This window comes from Drosophila miranda (assembly GCF_003369915.1).
Source record: "Drosophila miranda strain MSH22 chromosome Y unlocalized genomic scaffold, D.miranda_PacBio2.1 Contig_Y1_pilon, whole genome shotgun sequence".
Taxonomy (NCBI): domain Eukaryota; kingdom Metazoa; phylum Arthropoda; class Insecta; order Diptera; family Drosophilidae; genus Drosophila; species Drosophila miranda.
The window spans coordinates 6934275-6950674 of NW_022881603.1; the positions used below are offsets into that span (position 1 = coordinate 6934275).

General features: G+C 46.2%; 2 pseudogenes; one reads left to right on the top strand and one right to left on the bottom strand.

The window, feature by feature from the left end:
- The first annotated feature begins 2978 nt into the window (after positions 1 to 2978).
- Positions 2979 to 9233, top strand: LOC117190580 (annotated as a pseudogene).
- Positions 9234 to 12738: 3505 nt separating this feature from the next.
- Positions 12739 to 14016, bottom strand: LOC117190390 (annotated as a pseudogene).
- Between the last annotated feature and the right edge of the window lie 2384 nt (positions 14017 to 16400).

The following is a 16400-nucleotide window of genomic DNA, read 5'->3' on the forward strand; positions in this document are numbered from 1 at the left end:
TGCACCTGCCATAGCCCATTCTAGCAACCTCCTCGATATCGCTAATGCCCTGTTTCAGCAGCAGATCGGATAGATCAAACTTGTTTATAGCAATTCTGGCATTATTCGCACTCATTTTGTCGATACAAACAATGTATGGGCCTTTATGCCCCTCATAATACTTGTTAACGATGATTTTGCGGTTATTTCCGTTTTTCGTACTCACGGAAGCCACACAAACCGCGTCACTCTTCTCTCTCTCTTTCGTCGTAGAAATGTTTGATGTCATGCTTGTTGTCGTGTTCGTGGACATGTTTGTCGACACGTTCGTCGACAAGTTTGGTTTCTTGCACAGCAGTTTAGAAGCCAAAAGCTGCGGAGCCGTTTTTGCCGCCATCTTTACTCCTACCCGCATGGCGGATTTAGCTTCTCCTTCCCTTTTTTTCAGCGTTTCCATGCGAATTTTAACTCCCGTCGCCTTCTCCGTGGCCATCCTTGTCTTTCCTATGCTTGCCATGCTTCTCAGGGTCCAGACGGAGTTCCAAGAGCCGTTTTAAGAGTTATTCCGGAACGCCATGCAGTAAATTCCAGGTTTTTCGACTTAATTGATGAAGCTTTGGGAATTTCTTCGCGCCGTCTTCGTAGGCGTGTGAGGCGCCCCCAGAAGCTTCGGAAAATGTCTTTTTGATTAAAACTATCAGCGAACGTCTTGAAATATGTTAATTTTTTCCTTCCGCAAACAATTTTAGGTACGCGCCATCACATAGGTTAGGTTAGGTTAAAGCGGTAGCCGGGAGGGGGGGGATAAGAGCCTCCCGCCCCCAAGCTCACTTGGACCTATAAAAGGTCCGTTGTGTTGCCGCATGGGCATGTGCCCCTTCGCGTTGCCCGAACCGTGAGAGCATACTACTGCAGGTTAAGGGCAGTCCCATCCGGTGGCTTGGATGTATTTGGACAATGTCACTGGTTTTATTTCGGACAGGTCCGAAATGTCCGTGAGGAAAGCGGCCCCGAGAATACGAAGACGGCGATTTCCAAGGGCTGGGCAGTGGCAGAAGAAGTGGGGGACCGATTCCTCCTCATCCTCGTCGCGACAACTCCTGCAGAAGTCGTTATGAGGGATTGACAGTCTAGAGGCATGAGTGCCGATCTGCCAGTGTCCCGTAATGGCTCTAGTAACTGCAGAGCACTGTGCTCTGCTGAGTTTATACAGCTCTGCTGAGCGCTTCTTCGATCGATGTGGCCATATCAATCTTGAGACTTTACAGCAAACGGTTTGCTGCCATCTCCTATTGGCATTTTGCTTTCGTGCGTTAGAAGCCTGCACGTAGCCAAGGGCATCGCTACTTGCTCCCTCTACGATAGGAGAGGAATCGTAGTACCCTGCCTGGCAGCTCGTCGGCGGCATCGTTCCCCTCGATGTCCCTGTGGCCGGGGACCCATATAAGGAAGAGATCTAACTGCTCTGCGATCTCGTGCAGAGACCTGCGGCAGTCATTTACAGTCGCTGAGTTCGACGATATTGAGCCTAGAGCTTTGATAGCTGCTTGAGTGTCCGAGAAGACGCACACTAAGTGCGTATCTAGAAGTAGTTTGGAGACGATCGAAATGGCCTCCTTGATGGCTTCAAGGCTTCCGCTTGGAACACACTACAGTGATCCGGGAGCCTGAAGCAATGACTGATGTTCAGCTCGCTCCAGTAGACTCCGCCTCCCACGCGGCCGTCTAGCTTTGAGCCATCAGTGTAGAAGTGGACCGCAGGTCCTGGTTCGCCCATCTCCCAGTCCTCCCTAGGTGGGATTGATACCTGTAAGGGCGTCGAGAGGTGATCACTAGGAATACAGTAATCTGTCCTCTCTGGTAATTGCGGGAGTCTCATCAGGATTCCCGAGTGCCCAACCGCAGACGCTTTCCACAGTCTGGCTTCTCTCATTCTGAGGGCGGAAAGTGTTGCCACCTTCTTTCCCATGAGATCCACAGGGAGGAGGTCCAGCACAGTATCCAGGGCTTTTCCTGGAGTAGTGCGTAGCCCGCCAGTTATGCATAGCTCTGCCATGCGTTGAACTCTGCTGAGTTTATTGAGGCGCCCTCACATAAAACGTAATACATAAATTAAATTTTAAACATTGGTGTTTTATTCATTCACTTTCATACTTCGCGCTCTACTTAAAGCAGGTTGGCAGTCCAGCAGCATTTCATTCGAGGTGCAGTTTTTCAGCAGTTGGCAGTTTTCCCGTTTATCGATAGCAACAATGAAATACCCTTCTGGAATATTTAAACCTATTTCAACGATTTCTTTCTACAGAGACCAAGAATAATCATGCATGAATATGTCTAACACATATCAATTTGAGAAAATTTCTTCATCAATTACGTTTTAAAAACATTTTGGAAAACAGGGTATACAAAGGGCTATACACGCAAGATGTCTTTAAATACCAGCAACATTGCGACTGTTTTTTTGTTGAACTATTTTGTTTAAACCTTGTTTAAGTCATAAAACAACAAAAGCAAGGACTTAAAACTAACCAATTTTGTAGAAAATGTATTTATCAACGGACTAAAATTATGTGAGCCGAACTAAGGGTTTTAGTTAGCCAGAATTATTCAACGGAATCTCTAAATTGAGCAATATGAACGACTAGCCTCGTTTTTTTTTTTTGACTTATTTCGCTAAAACCGTTTTTTGGTTGACCTATTTCACTAATACCTTCTTTTAGACAAGATCCAATAAAAGCAAGTGTTTAAAATAAACTAGTCAATTCGCAAATAGATTCACTAATCGGATAAAATTATGTGGGCATGGCTTAATGTTCTATATAGCTAGTAATACTCCACGGAATATCATAAACGAGGAATATGTAAAATAGAACTTGAAATCGTCAGTATATTTACGGTATATTTTTTAAATGAGACGGTACATTTCGGTATATTTCTGAGGGTCGGACGGTATATTTTAGCGATAAACCCGCGGATAATACTGAGGGACAGGACTTCATTTTCTTTTTTTCTTTTTTTGGCAATTTATTTATTCAGCTCTTGGAATTTATTATCTTATCTGATCAAATACTTGTTCAATACAATATATCGGTGGAACAAAGTTCAATTAAAACAAAGGTGAGGCGAGACATTTTCCGGTCAACCTGCGCGTCCATCGCGGTGTTTTCCGCACACAGAGAACGGTGACTGGAAAAAAATGTAAATCCCCGTACTTCCAGCTAGTAGCTGGCCACATCCAGAAAAACCTGCTGTGTCATTATAGCCACGTCAGCAATCATCTTAGTTGGCGAGCTTGTGCCTGCAGTCACTGAATTTTATTTTATTTCATCACTTTCAGCTGGCACCCGGAGCAAATAGGATCATCATGGCAGACAACGTGCATAGTGGGGAATCCGAAATAAAGGTATAAATAATATAAATTCCAGTGCATATACATAAGTTTATACTTTTTGCTGAATTGTAAAAATGCATTCGCATTTGTTGCAGCCTCGCAGCTATCAGCTGCGTTTCGTGGATCATATTATGAAGAACAATGGGATAATCTACTTGCCGACCGGATCTGGCAAGACATACATACGTGGCCATCCTGGCCCTGAAGCGATTCTCCAAAGCCATGTACAAGTAAGTCGCTTGCATTTTTTTTCATACTAGAATTTTGCAAACACACTCATACATAAGCAAATACATATGTAGCTGTTGAACTGAATTCTCGGATTTGTTTACACTCCTACAGATCAATCGAGAAGGGCGGAAAACGAGCTATATTTATGTGCAATACAGTCGAGCTAGCCCGCCAGGAGGCAATGTCCGTGAGGAAGTTCTCAAATCCCAAAGTGGGGTTCTTTGTGGGGGAGCAGGGCGTCGACGACTGGTCGAAAATAAAATGGAGCCACGAAATAAGCGATAGCCAAGTTAGTGTCGAGCTCATGACGCCTCATCAAACCAATATGCATTTCTGATATTCGTTTATATAGAACGGATGCACTAGTATTTGTGCTTCCAAGTGCTTTACAAATTTGGACCTAGCTTTTTTTTCTAATTGAATTTTCTTATATCTTGCAACGACAATAGGTTCTGGTGGGCACAGCCCAAGTCATGTTGAATATGGTCACCCAGAAGTACTTGGAGCTGAGCTCTGTGAGCATCGTGATTATAGACGAGTGCCACCATGGCACTGGCCACCATCCCTACCATGAGTTCATGCATCTGTTTTTACTCGCTGACCGAAACACGCCACTGCCGCGCGTTTTGGGACTGACGGGTGTACTCATTAAAGGCAACGAATTTAAGCTGGTCGCTCAAAAGCTCAGAGAGCTGGAGACGACCTACAGAAGCAATATCATCACCGTGTCCGACACGGAGGAATTGAAAAACGTGATGCTGTGAGACCTTTTAAGTCCTTTCCATAGAAGAAATCACGCTATAGCAGTTCTGTTTATTTTTTGCAGCTACTCCCCCAAACCAAGGGAGTGTTTAGTGACTTATCCAGACCAAGTGGGGAGCCTTGTGATCGGGCACGCCATACATAGATGCATTGAGCACTTCTACGTACGCCTAGACGATTTGGAGATTGGCAAACAGCCTACGCGCTATTCCAAGGGACTGTCGACCCCACGCGATCCGCACAAGAAAGGATATATAAAGACTCTGCTCAACGACTTCCAGTACCAGCTGGAGCACTACGGCCATGGCCATAGTATCGGTGATTCTAGAGTTTGAAATCAAGCTGCATCAGTCGGAAACCCTTGCCCTGACCCACATATATAAGTTGGCCATCTGTCTGTGTAACCGGATCAATCACATGCTAAAGAAAAAGCTTCGCGATTTGGTCGACGATGATACGGAACCCGATGACGCAGTCCACACGGAGGAAACCATCATGAACTTTTCGACTCCTAAGGTGCAGAGATTTTTGCATTACGTGCAGAAAACGTTCTCGGGCAAGGATGCCAAGGATTTTTGCTGCTTGGTCTTCGTTGAGCGCCGGTATACGAGCAAATGCATATACCAATTGTTGAAGAAGTTCATTGCGGTTATTCCGGCGCTGCGCGATGTTCTCGTGCCGCAGTTTATGGTGGGCCGCAACTCAGTTTCAGCGGATTGTGAGAGCATCCTGGAGCGCAAGTGGCAAAAGTCGGTACGTTATGCCTCGGGCCTCAGCACAGAACATTATATTAAAAGTATATTATTCTCCCCTGTCGCAATCCCCATCAAAGGCCATTCATCAATTTAGGGATGGCGAAGCCAACCTGATGGTCTGTTCGAGCGTTCTAGAGGAAGGCATCGAAGTAAAGGCCTGCAATTACGTGTTGATCCTGGATCCTTTAAAGACATTTAACATGTACGTGCAGACGAAGGGGCGGGCTCGATCCAAGGAGGCCCAGTTTGTGCTTTTTTCCTCAGAGCTTGACCGCATAAAAACCAACCAACAAATCAATCAATATCGCCAAGCCCATACCGACATCGGAGAGTATTTAAAGGAGCGCGCCCTGGATCGGCCCGAACCCCTGATGCAAGAGATAGCCGATCACTTCCACGAATTGATCCCACCATTTATAAACGAAAAAGGTGCCGTGCTGCTGCCTAGCAGTGTCGTGATGCTGCTCCACCGCTACTGCCAGAGCCTGCCCTCGGATGCATTCGGCTTTGCGGAGCCCTGGATCACACTAATCAGTTGGCACCAGAAGCGGGAACTCTTTGGCACACAGGCCGCAAGCAAAGAAGTCGTCTCTATCGAACTTCCACTCAGCTCGTCCGTGCGGGATAAAATTTATGTAAGCCCAAAATGGACTACCCAGCGTCTACAGTCAGTAATCATGTTCGAATCATTCCAGAGCGATCCCATAACTTCCGTTAAGGCGGCAAAAATATCGGCAGCCTTTAAGACCTGCATTAAACTGTACTCCTTCCCGTCACGCTTAAGGACCGGGTGACGGCGATAGCCGACTTTCACTTTGACCACTGGAAGAAATACAGCGACGATGGTGAGTCTTATTCAATCAAATACCCACAAATTCTGTTTAATCATTCTCCTCCTTGGGTGCTTTTAGTTATCGATACGGTAAACAAGCAGAAACTCAAGCCGGAGACACAAACTACCTTCAAGACCTCTTGTCCGACGGAGTTCTACGATTGCCGGCCACGGGTGGGTGAAGTCTGTTATGCCTATGAACATGCTAACGCGTAGGAACTTTGCGTTGCTGCTGAGGAAGCAGCTGCCGCCTCTCTCGAAGATGCCGCTGTTCTGCAACCAGGGCCCATTGCATGTGCAGGTTAGGGAGCACCCGCGAGAGCTGGTTATTGCAAGTGCGGAGCAGCTGGAGCAACTGCATCAGTTCCATGGAATGCTGTTCCGCGAACTGTCGAAGACCTGGCATCCCTGCTTTGTACTGGATCGTCGAGGCAAGGACAACTCCTACTTGATCGTGCCTATAGCCGTGGGCGCAGAGCATCAGAATGTGGTGGACTGGCCGCTGGTTCGTCAGTTCCAGCGTCTGCCCACCCCGAAGCCTGTCAGTGTGAAGCAGCGCAAGGAACAGCGAGCGCCGCGTCCAGAGGACTATGAGGGGAAAATTGTGACTCAGTGGTATGCCAACTTCGCGAGCAAGCGAATGCTCGTGCACAAGGTGCGCAGAGACCTGACTCCGAGCAGCCTGATGGAAAGCAACCACCAGAACACGAGCTATGGCGAGTTCACCACGTCCAAGTATGGCGATGACATCGAAGGAATTGTTCGCATGGACCAGTTCCTGATCGAGGTGCGCGAGCTTACGGAGCAACTCAACTTCTATGTCCAGCAGCGGGGCAAGACGTCGGCCCAGAGCAAGGCCAGGGTCAAGATCATCCTCATTCCGGAGCTCTGCTTTAATTTCGATTTCCCCGGCGACCTCTGGATAAAAGCAGTGTTTCTACCCAGCATCTTGAACCGGCTCCACTTCATGCTGCATTCTGAGGCATTACGACAACGCTTCAATACCTACCTGGGGCTGCAACATCTGCCTCAAAATGGAGTTGACTATAGGCCAAAGCTCTTGGAGATCGACTGGTCGTTGCGCCGCAATGTGGATTCCCATGGCAATGCCGTTCCCAATGATTATGAAGAAGGGTCACGCTCCATTCTGGAGCCCCTACCCATCAAAGAAGTAGAGATTGGGATGAAGACACTGCAGATACGCGACTTACAACATTCGTGGCAGCAGTACCTGGAACCTGTAGACCTACCCCGGAACATCATGTCCGCCTATACCGTGGAGTTGAACTATTACAACAATTTTATATCCGGCCAAGTGGCGTCTCTCGACAAAATGGAGCAGGACGACAGGGAGTTCTGGCTGGAGACGCAGTTCAAGATGCCTAAAGGGAACATCTATGAGACCAGGAGTCCAGCAATGCCCCTGCCGCCCGGCCTGCCCTGCTCCCGCCGACCAGCTCAGCTCCCAAACCACAGTCGTTGAATGTGTTGCCGGTTCTGATGAAGAGCGTCTCCGATGATCACATCACTCCGGCCCACCTGGGTGAGTTCCTGGCGGCCATCACCACAGCGGGATCTGCCGATGTTTATGATATGGAGCGAGCGGAGCTGTTGGGTGACTCGTTTCTCAAGATGAGTGCCAGTCTTTACCTGGCCAGCAGGTATCCCGACTGGAACGAAGGCACGCTCACGCAGGTCAAGTCGAGGCTGGTGTCCAACAAGAACCTGATGTAATGCCTCAGGGAGACGGATATTCCCAGTCGTATTAGCTGCAGTCTGTTCGACCCCAGATTAACGTGGATGTGTGGACGGAGCAGCCGAGCTTTGCCAAACTGATTGGTCCCCATAATCTTTTCAATCTGGCCCTTAGTGACGAGGAGATTCTGGCAGGTCGTTGCAACAAGGATACCTATCGTCGCTTTGTGCAAGGTTGCAAGAGCAATCAGCAAGGCTATAATGCCGGCCGAGACTTCTCCTCCGGCGTGGAACTACTTCTTTGGTGAGGTCGCTGTTCAGAACAAGGTGGTGGCTGACACTCTGGAGGCCCTTCTGGGAGTCGTTGTGAGAAACTATGGATTGCAACATGGCTTCCGCATGCTGGAATACTTCGGCATTTGCAAGTCGGACGTTGATAAGCCATTGTCGCAGCTGCTCGATCTTCAGTTGAAGAGCACCAAGATGCGAGCCAACGCGAGCCCTGACGATATTGATGGCTTCCTGATCAACCACTCCTATTTAGAGCAGAATCTGGGCTACGAATTCCGGGATCGGGGCTACCTCTTGCAGGCCCTGACGCATCCGTCGTTTCCCACCAATCGCTTGACCGGCTGCTACCAGGAGCTAGAGTTCATTGGCGATGCCATACTCGATTTTCTCATCTCTGCATACATTTTCGAAAACAATACCAAGCTGCGTCCGGGCGAGCTCACGGATCTGCGCTCGGCATTGGTCAATAACACGACACTGGGATGCATCTGCGTGCGCCACAAGCTGCACCTCTTCATTCTGGCAGAGAACGCGTTGCTATCTGAGACCATCAGCAAGTTTGTGAAATTCCAAGGGAGCCAGGGACACAGAGTCACGAATCATGTACGTTTTCTGATCGAGGAGAGAGATGTGCAGCCCGTTATTCTGGACTTGGACGATGAAGTGGAGATGGCCATGGAAAATGAGTCGGAAGACGGTCCACGCATCGGTGCTTTCAACTTGGCGCAAAACGTAGATGTCCCCAAGGCTTTAGGCGATGTCCTGGAGGCCCTTATCGCGGCCGTCTACCTGGATTGCCGGGATCTGCAGACAACCTGGCAGATGATCTACCATTTGTTTGAGCCCGTACTGAAGGAATTCTCCCAGGATATACCCATCAGCCCGATTCGTCAGCTCCATGAGCAAAAGCTGGCCAATCCCGTCTACGGTCCGCCCCTGGTAGACAAGGACGTTGTGATGATGTACTGCCAGTTCACCTGCATGGAGAAGACCATTCGGGTCACTGGTTTCGGCTCCAACAAGGACCAAGCCAAATTGGCTGCTGTCAAGAGCGCTCTTCAGAAATTGGCTAAATGTGATGCATAATCCATAGAACTACATACCATTGACCGTGACCCACAAAGTCTAAGCCTGACACCCATTCTGAATATGTACAATTAATTAAATGGGTGTGATGCTTAGACTTTTATTGGTCACTGTATTATTTGTAAGCTTTTCATGAACAAAAAAGCATTTTTACCAATTTGTTATACCTTTTTAAAAATTATTTTAATATGTAAAATAAAATCGCTATGTACCGCGTGTGCTCGTTTTAGCTAGATTTACAATGGGCTAGATGGGCGGGCTACATCGTCAACGACGTCAATGCCATTTTTATACCCGATACTCAAAATGAGTATTGGGGTATATTAGATTTGTGGTAAAAGTGGATGTGTGTAACGTCCAGAAGGAATCGTTTCCGACCCCATAAAGTATATATATTCTTGATCAGCATCAATAGCCGAGTCGATTGAGCCCTGTCTGTCTGTCCGTCTGTCCGTCCGTCCGTCCGTCCGTCCGTCCCTTCAGCGCCTAGTGCTCAAAGACTATAAAAGCTAGAGCAACGATGTTTTGGATCCAGACTTCTGTGATATGTCACTGCTACAAAAATATTTCAAAACTTCGCCCCGCCCACTTCCGCCCCACAAAGGACGAAAATCTGTGGCATCCACAATTTTAAAGATATGAGAAAACCAAAAACGTAGAATTGTAGAGAATGACCATATCTTTAAGCCTGCGGAATCTGAATTGGATCGTATTATTATTATAGCCAGCATCAAGAAAACAATTTCATTTTTTCTCGCTCTGTCTCTCTCTAACACACACGTAGCATAGGCGGCTTTGCTTAGAGTAAAACATTAGCGCCTAGATTTCAGAGACTACAAAAGCTAGAGCAACCAAATTTGGTATCCACACTCCTAATATATCGGACCGAGACGAGTTTGTTTCAAAATTTCGCCACACCCCCTTCCGCCCCCGCAAAGGACGAAAATCTGGGGATAATCAAAAATCTCAGAGACTATTAAGGCTAGAGTAACCAAATTTGGTATCCGCACTCCTGTTAGATCTTACTATAAAACGTGTATCTCAAAATTTCACCCCACCCCCTTCCGCCCACACAAAGGACGAAAATCTGTTGCATCCACAATATTGCACATTCGAGAAAACTAAAAACGCAGAATCATAGATAATGACCATATCTATCAGACTGCTGAATCTGGATCAGATCAGATCATTTTTATAGCCCATAGGAACAAATCAATTTGCAGTGGCTTTTTTTTTTTTTTTTTTCATGTGGAAAATTTGTATTTTATTGTAAACAAGTTTACTGCTACCTTTCGTGGCAACTTAATCTAGTTTTACATTTAAGGGGAAAAACAATTGATCACAGGAGATACATACTTAAACTTAATGTTACATATATGGAGTAGGTACATACATTATTTAGAATATTTACAAAAAGTTAATGAGATGTTATAGGAGGGATCTAGTAGGGAGATCCAGTGGATGACTCCTTTTGAGTCTTCTTTTTCTTGGCGGGTTAATTAGACGTCTGGCTAGCGCATTAGGGTGACCACCAAGTCGTTGCAAGTACCTTGCTGCATGTAATTGTATAACATCGCCCACTTTGGGAACCTTTAGGTCCCTCTCGATGTCGCTGTTTCGTATGTACCATGGAGCATTGCATATTCGTCGTAGAATTTTTGACTGAGCAACTCTAATTTTATTTAAGTTGGTTTTTGACGCGATGCCGTAAACTTGAAGTGCGTATTTCCATATGGGGCTGAGGATGGACTTGTATATCGTGACTTTTCTGTACAGCGATAGCTTATTTCTTGGTGCAAGTAGCCACGCCATCTTTCCCGCTTTCGCCATCACAGACTGTCGAACCATGGTAGTATGGGTTTTGAAATTTAGTGACCTGTCGAGTACAACACCCAGGTATTTGTACGAGCTCTTGTGCGTAAGTGTGGAGCCCAGCATATTAATGCCTCCGCAAGAAAGTGTTCTCGTAGCAAAAGTAACATTAGCACATTTGCTGCTGTTGATGCCTATGTTCCATTTCTGAGCCCAGACCTCAAAGCTGCTCACATATTGTTGCAAAGCTTCCGTAGCTAGATTTATGCTTGGACTTCTGGTCAGCACTGCAGTGTCATCCGCGTAGGTTGCTATCAACACATCGTCCTCGTCCAACCCAGTTATTACCCTTGAGGAAGGCATATCGGCTGTATATAGGGTATATAACGTTGGTCCAAGAACGCTGCCTTGTGGGACGCCTGCACAGATTGGGCGCTTCGATGATTTTGCTCCATTTACAACAACTCTAAAACTTCTGTCCATTAGAAAGCTACTCACCAGCTGGAATAGCTGCGGCGGCAATATGTTTCTCAGCTTAAAGAGGAGGCCATCATGCCACACCCTGTCAAACGCTTGTTGAATGTCCATAAACACAGCTACCGAATACATTTTTTGCTCCATTGCATCAAGCGAGAAGTTGACCACTCGATGAAGTTGTTCTGGCGTGCCGTGACCTTGTCTAAATCCAAACTGCCACTTTGGAATTCTTTTCTTTACAGGTTCAAGCTGCATGATGCGGTTCAGTATCATTCTTTCCGCCATCTTCCCTAGCGCTGAGAGCAGGCTAATTGGTCTGTAGCCATCGACTTCTGTGTGTTGTTTTTCTGGCTTAGGTACCATGGAGATTAGCGCCATCTTCCAGCAGGTAGGAAAGTGTCCTATCCTAAGAATGCTGTTGAGGAGCAGCACTATAATTTTGCAGTGGCTACGCAGCGCCCGACGTCACGCTCAGACTGATTTTCTGTCTCTCTCGCACGCACTCTTTGTCGTGTCGTTTAATATTAGCGGCGTCTGCCGGAGGAGAGCCATACTGACTTAGTATCGGGTATAACTGTAGAGTTGCGGTGTCCGCAGCAACTCACAACGTTCCCCCTCGTTTATATTTACAATAAAGTGCAGAGTGCACTCTACATTCATTTGATCCGAGTGTCCATGCAACAGCGGTGGCTTCTGTTCAGGCCTCTGCAGATACATATATTATGTGCCTTAGAAACTACAAATTAGAGTAAAGTAACATTGGAGGAAACAACAAATGTTTAAATGTTCCAAAGATCTGTAAGATTCTGTATGAAACTGGAATAAACTCAATTTAAATAAAAATTGTTCTTCTCAGACCATAAATCCTACGTCGCATCGATATTCATTATATTTTATGCCTCGACTTTGGCTAATTTGTCAAGCCTTTATTTACTCCAATTGAGTTTCTCCACTCCCACAGCGGTCCCTCGGCAATAAAAGTGCAAGTGACAAATGGTGGGGGCAGACCAGACCAGGCCCATAGAAGAACTTCAAGACCAGAGTCAGAGCTCAATTAGATTTCATTAAATTGTTGCAACAGCGAACGAAATGCGAGCACAAATGAAAATGAAAATGAGAGTTAATTGCACTAATCACTTGTGCGCGAATAAACAAATGTCTAGAGCAGCGAACTGCAGTGAACTGTAACGAAGAATTATTGTACCCGGGAGAGGAGAGGGCGAAAAATCGAAAGCTAATCAACTGTCGAATGGTGGCGGGGCGGCGGTCGTCGGAAGAGTAAATAACAAAGACGAATGGGGTTCGGCGTTTGGCGCTCGGCTTCGTATTGAGATTTATCTGGTTTAACAATGCTCTTAAAGCCTCTAGAAACAAACATAATACGCGTAAATTATTAAAAATAATGGGCATTCGTGTGTGTTGAGCTGATGGAGGGATTAATTTTAATGAATTTTTAGGGGTACTGTACGCTTGGTCCTCGGTAAATCGTTCAGCTCCATTTGGCTCTTTGGACGGACTAGCATCTGTACGGATCTCAGAGATCTGAAGCTATACCATTGCTCCCAGAAAATGCCCTGGACATTGTCCACCTCGCCCTTGAAGTACTTGCCATTCAAATTGCTATGGGAAGAGGATATTAACTGAATAATTCGTATGTGTTTGTGTGATACTCAGTGGACGGATGAATTACCTTCGCGAACAGAAGTCGTACCACCAGGCTCCGTGGTGATACTCGGCGCAATTCATATGCGTAAATTCACCGTTATCCCTATCGAAGGTTGAGAATTTCATCTTGTCATGGGTGCGTAACGCGTCGCTGGAATTTCCTTGATAATACCCGAGCTTATGTAGAGCTCATGAGGCTGGGAGCTGGTCAGGCGGTGTAGTTTTTCGAGGCCAATAAAGAACTGCCCGTTGAGCTTGCCAAACCCTTTCCTGTACTGATCCCAGTTGCGATAGAAGTTCACAGAGCCATCCAGTCGACGGTGAATAGCCATCCATCCAGGACCGGCGGCCGTGAGACCCTCACAGGACTCCAGAAAGGGCAGGAACCCTGGCAAATGGATCAAATGAATCCCAGACGACATGCCGTAGGGCATACAAGAGGTGGTGGCTGCCTCCCAGTCTGCCAACAGGTCGTCCTTCTTCTCCCTGAATTTACCTTCAAAATATACGACTTTGGCTCTCAGATGATCGATCAATGCCGCACTGGAGGTGTTCTGTTTTCTTAAATCAGTCAACACGTGCTGTTTCCTCTTCAATCTGGTCTCGTAGACCTTGACCTTCTGCTCGAGTTCCTTGATTTGATCCGCCTTTTCCTTCAGTTTGGCTGTATATTCTGTGAGATTCTCAAATCTCTTCAGTCGATCGTCGTCAGTGTGTTCCTTGGTTTGAAGCTTTTTTATTTCATTTCCTCTGTCCTTGATAGTGGCTGCACTCTCTGCTATTTTACCCATATAAACGTCCAATAGATCATCCAGATCTCCTTTGCTAATGCGAATGGTTTTGTGCTGATCAATGTGGACTTCTGCCAACTTCTCGTGCACGGCTGTGACATTGGCAATGGACATGCTACTTGACGGTACTACTTCAGTTTTGTTCTTCAAGTCTATAATGGCAGCCTTGGTTGGCTTAAGCTTGTGGGTGGCCTCAAAGGACCAAGGTACAGCCAAAAGAATCAGCAGTAAAACGAAATAGTTTTCCATTGTGAGTCGTATTCTCCGAACCATGCACATTGCAATCAAAATTAAACTGAGATCGCAAACGAAATGCATTTTGAATAAATTAACTGTTCAAATCCGGAAGATAATCCAAAGCTGATTGCTGATAAGAATTACTGCACTTCCAAGCCGCACTTGAACTTGAAAGTGTACTTGCACAGCTGCGTTTGATTCGTTTGTTAAACATAGCTGGGCTTAAATTTAAAGTTTATTTTAAATACATATATTTAAATTATTTTAATATATTAATTCAATACATTGTTTTTTTAAAATAATAGTATATATATAAATAAATAATAAAATAAAATGGAATACGCTGTGGTCTGTGCCAAAAAAAGCTGTAAGAAGCAGATAACCCACGATCAGCCGAATGTCCCCTGCTGGCTCTGCGACAGCGTAGTGCACGCAAAATGCGCTGGATTTTCTGGCCTCGTGAGTGATTCTATAGCCAAACGTAATGGCTTGCATTACAGTTGCGAGGCATGCCGTGCGGTGGAGAAAGACATGGTGGCTTTCATGAGGCAGACGCGGAGTGGCTTTAAGGAGCTGACCGTTGGTTTTAAAAACCAATACGATCGGCTCCTAGCCATGGAGGCTCAGTTTAGCGGTTTAAAACTGCTGAATGAGTCTCCGAGGCGCAAAAAGGTCACTCCGCGGGATCTGCAATTGCCAACCGTCACTCAGCCGTGCGCCGCCGAAAAACTGACTCCGACCACTCCAAGTGTGCAGCAGTTGATCTCGTTTGCCACTCCAAGGGCAACGACAGCTGCTGGCGACGCAGATTCGGTAGCCGAATTCATCGCCTCGGAGAATGTGCAGCCAAGTACGTCTGCAGCGTCCGTGTCCGTGGTGTCCGCAAGTTCGCTAGTTGTCCCGTCTATACCGATCCCACCAGTAAATAGACGTTCCGGACCTCCGGATATTGCCACCACAGGTACTAGGCCTGTGGTGACTAAACCACTGGTGGGAGTCCCACCAAAACGACAAGTTTTTGTTTCACGGCTGGCCCCTGACCTCACATCTAATGATGTAATTGCTTTTATTCAAAGCAAAATAAAAGCCGTGGGTTTAAAGGTGGAGAAATTTAACTTCTCTTATGCCAGGGAGATAGCCTCGTTTAAGATAAGCATCTCCCCAACTCAATTTGACACCATTTGCTCCGCCAAATTTTGGCCGGAGCATTTGGTGGTGAAGGAGTTTAAGGCTAAGAAGAAGAATAGGCCCCCATATCCCTTCCAAACCTTTCCAGTGTGCCACCCTCAACCTCAACCTCAACTTCCTCTTCCTCAACTTCCCGTCTTGCTTCCACCTTTCCAAAAAACTAACTTCTCTTTTAGTAACCTATCAGAATGTAAGAGGCTTGCGTAGTAAGCTCAGCATTCTTTTCCGGGATAGTGTTGCATTTGCTTCCCACGTTATTGTGTTTACTGAAACCTGGTTAAAGCCGGACATTCTTAGTTCCGAGGTTTTGGCAGGTCGGTACACAACTTTCTAATTGCAGTGGACTCTTACTTCACGTCGGAACACTTCACAGTCCAAGTTCAACAGGAACTGGAATTCCTGTGTGTAAAACTGATTCTTCCCGCTTTCGCTATATTCATTACTTGCTCGTATATCCCACCTTCTTCGGATATTTCAATTTATGAGCAGCACTTGTCCGCTTTAACCGCTGTTTCTTCCTCGCTATCTGATAAAGATCGTATGATAGTTCTTGGTGACTTCAACTTGCCAGGAACTGTTTGGTCTTCGGTAAACGAGTCTAGTATCCTAGTGCCCATGTCACGACATGACTTTGTTGACGGCTTGCTTGACCTATCCCTGTCTCAAGTCAACCATGTGAATAATTCCTTGGGTCGATTGCTTGATCTGTGCTTTGTATCGGATCCGACCATAGTGTTGTTAACCCGAGCCCTTCCGCTCACTATACCTGAAGACGCCTACCACCCTACTTTCGAGGTGTCGCTAGATATAGGAACAACTGTATTGGATCGGTCGAGTAGGCTGCCCGAACGTGTCCGCTGCTTTCGTAAAGCCGAGTTTGCGAAGCTTAATAACCTCATTAGGGATTTTGATTGGTCCGCTTTGTACTTGTGCACTGATATCATAAAAGGCACAAACATTTTTTACAGTGCTCTTGGCACATTTTTCGATTCTTGTGTCCCGCTTTCTTGTCCGACTAGATCTGGAAAACCCCCTTGGTTTACCAAAGAGTTATCCAGTCTAAAAACCTTAAAATCAAGACTTTATAACAAATTTCAAGAAGTGGGTTCTCCTACTTCTCACTCTCGCTATGTATTAGCTCGGTCAAACTTTTCAGTTCTTAATGCTCAATGCTATAAGAACTACCTATCTCGATGCAGGATACGTTT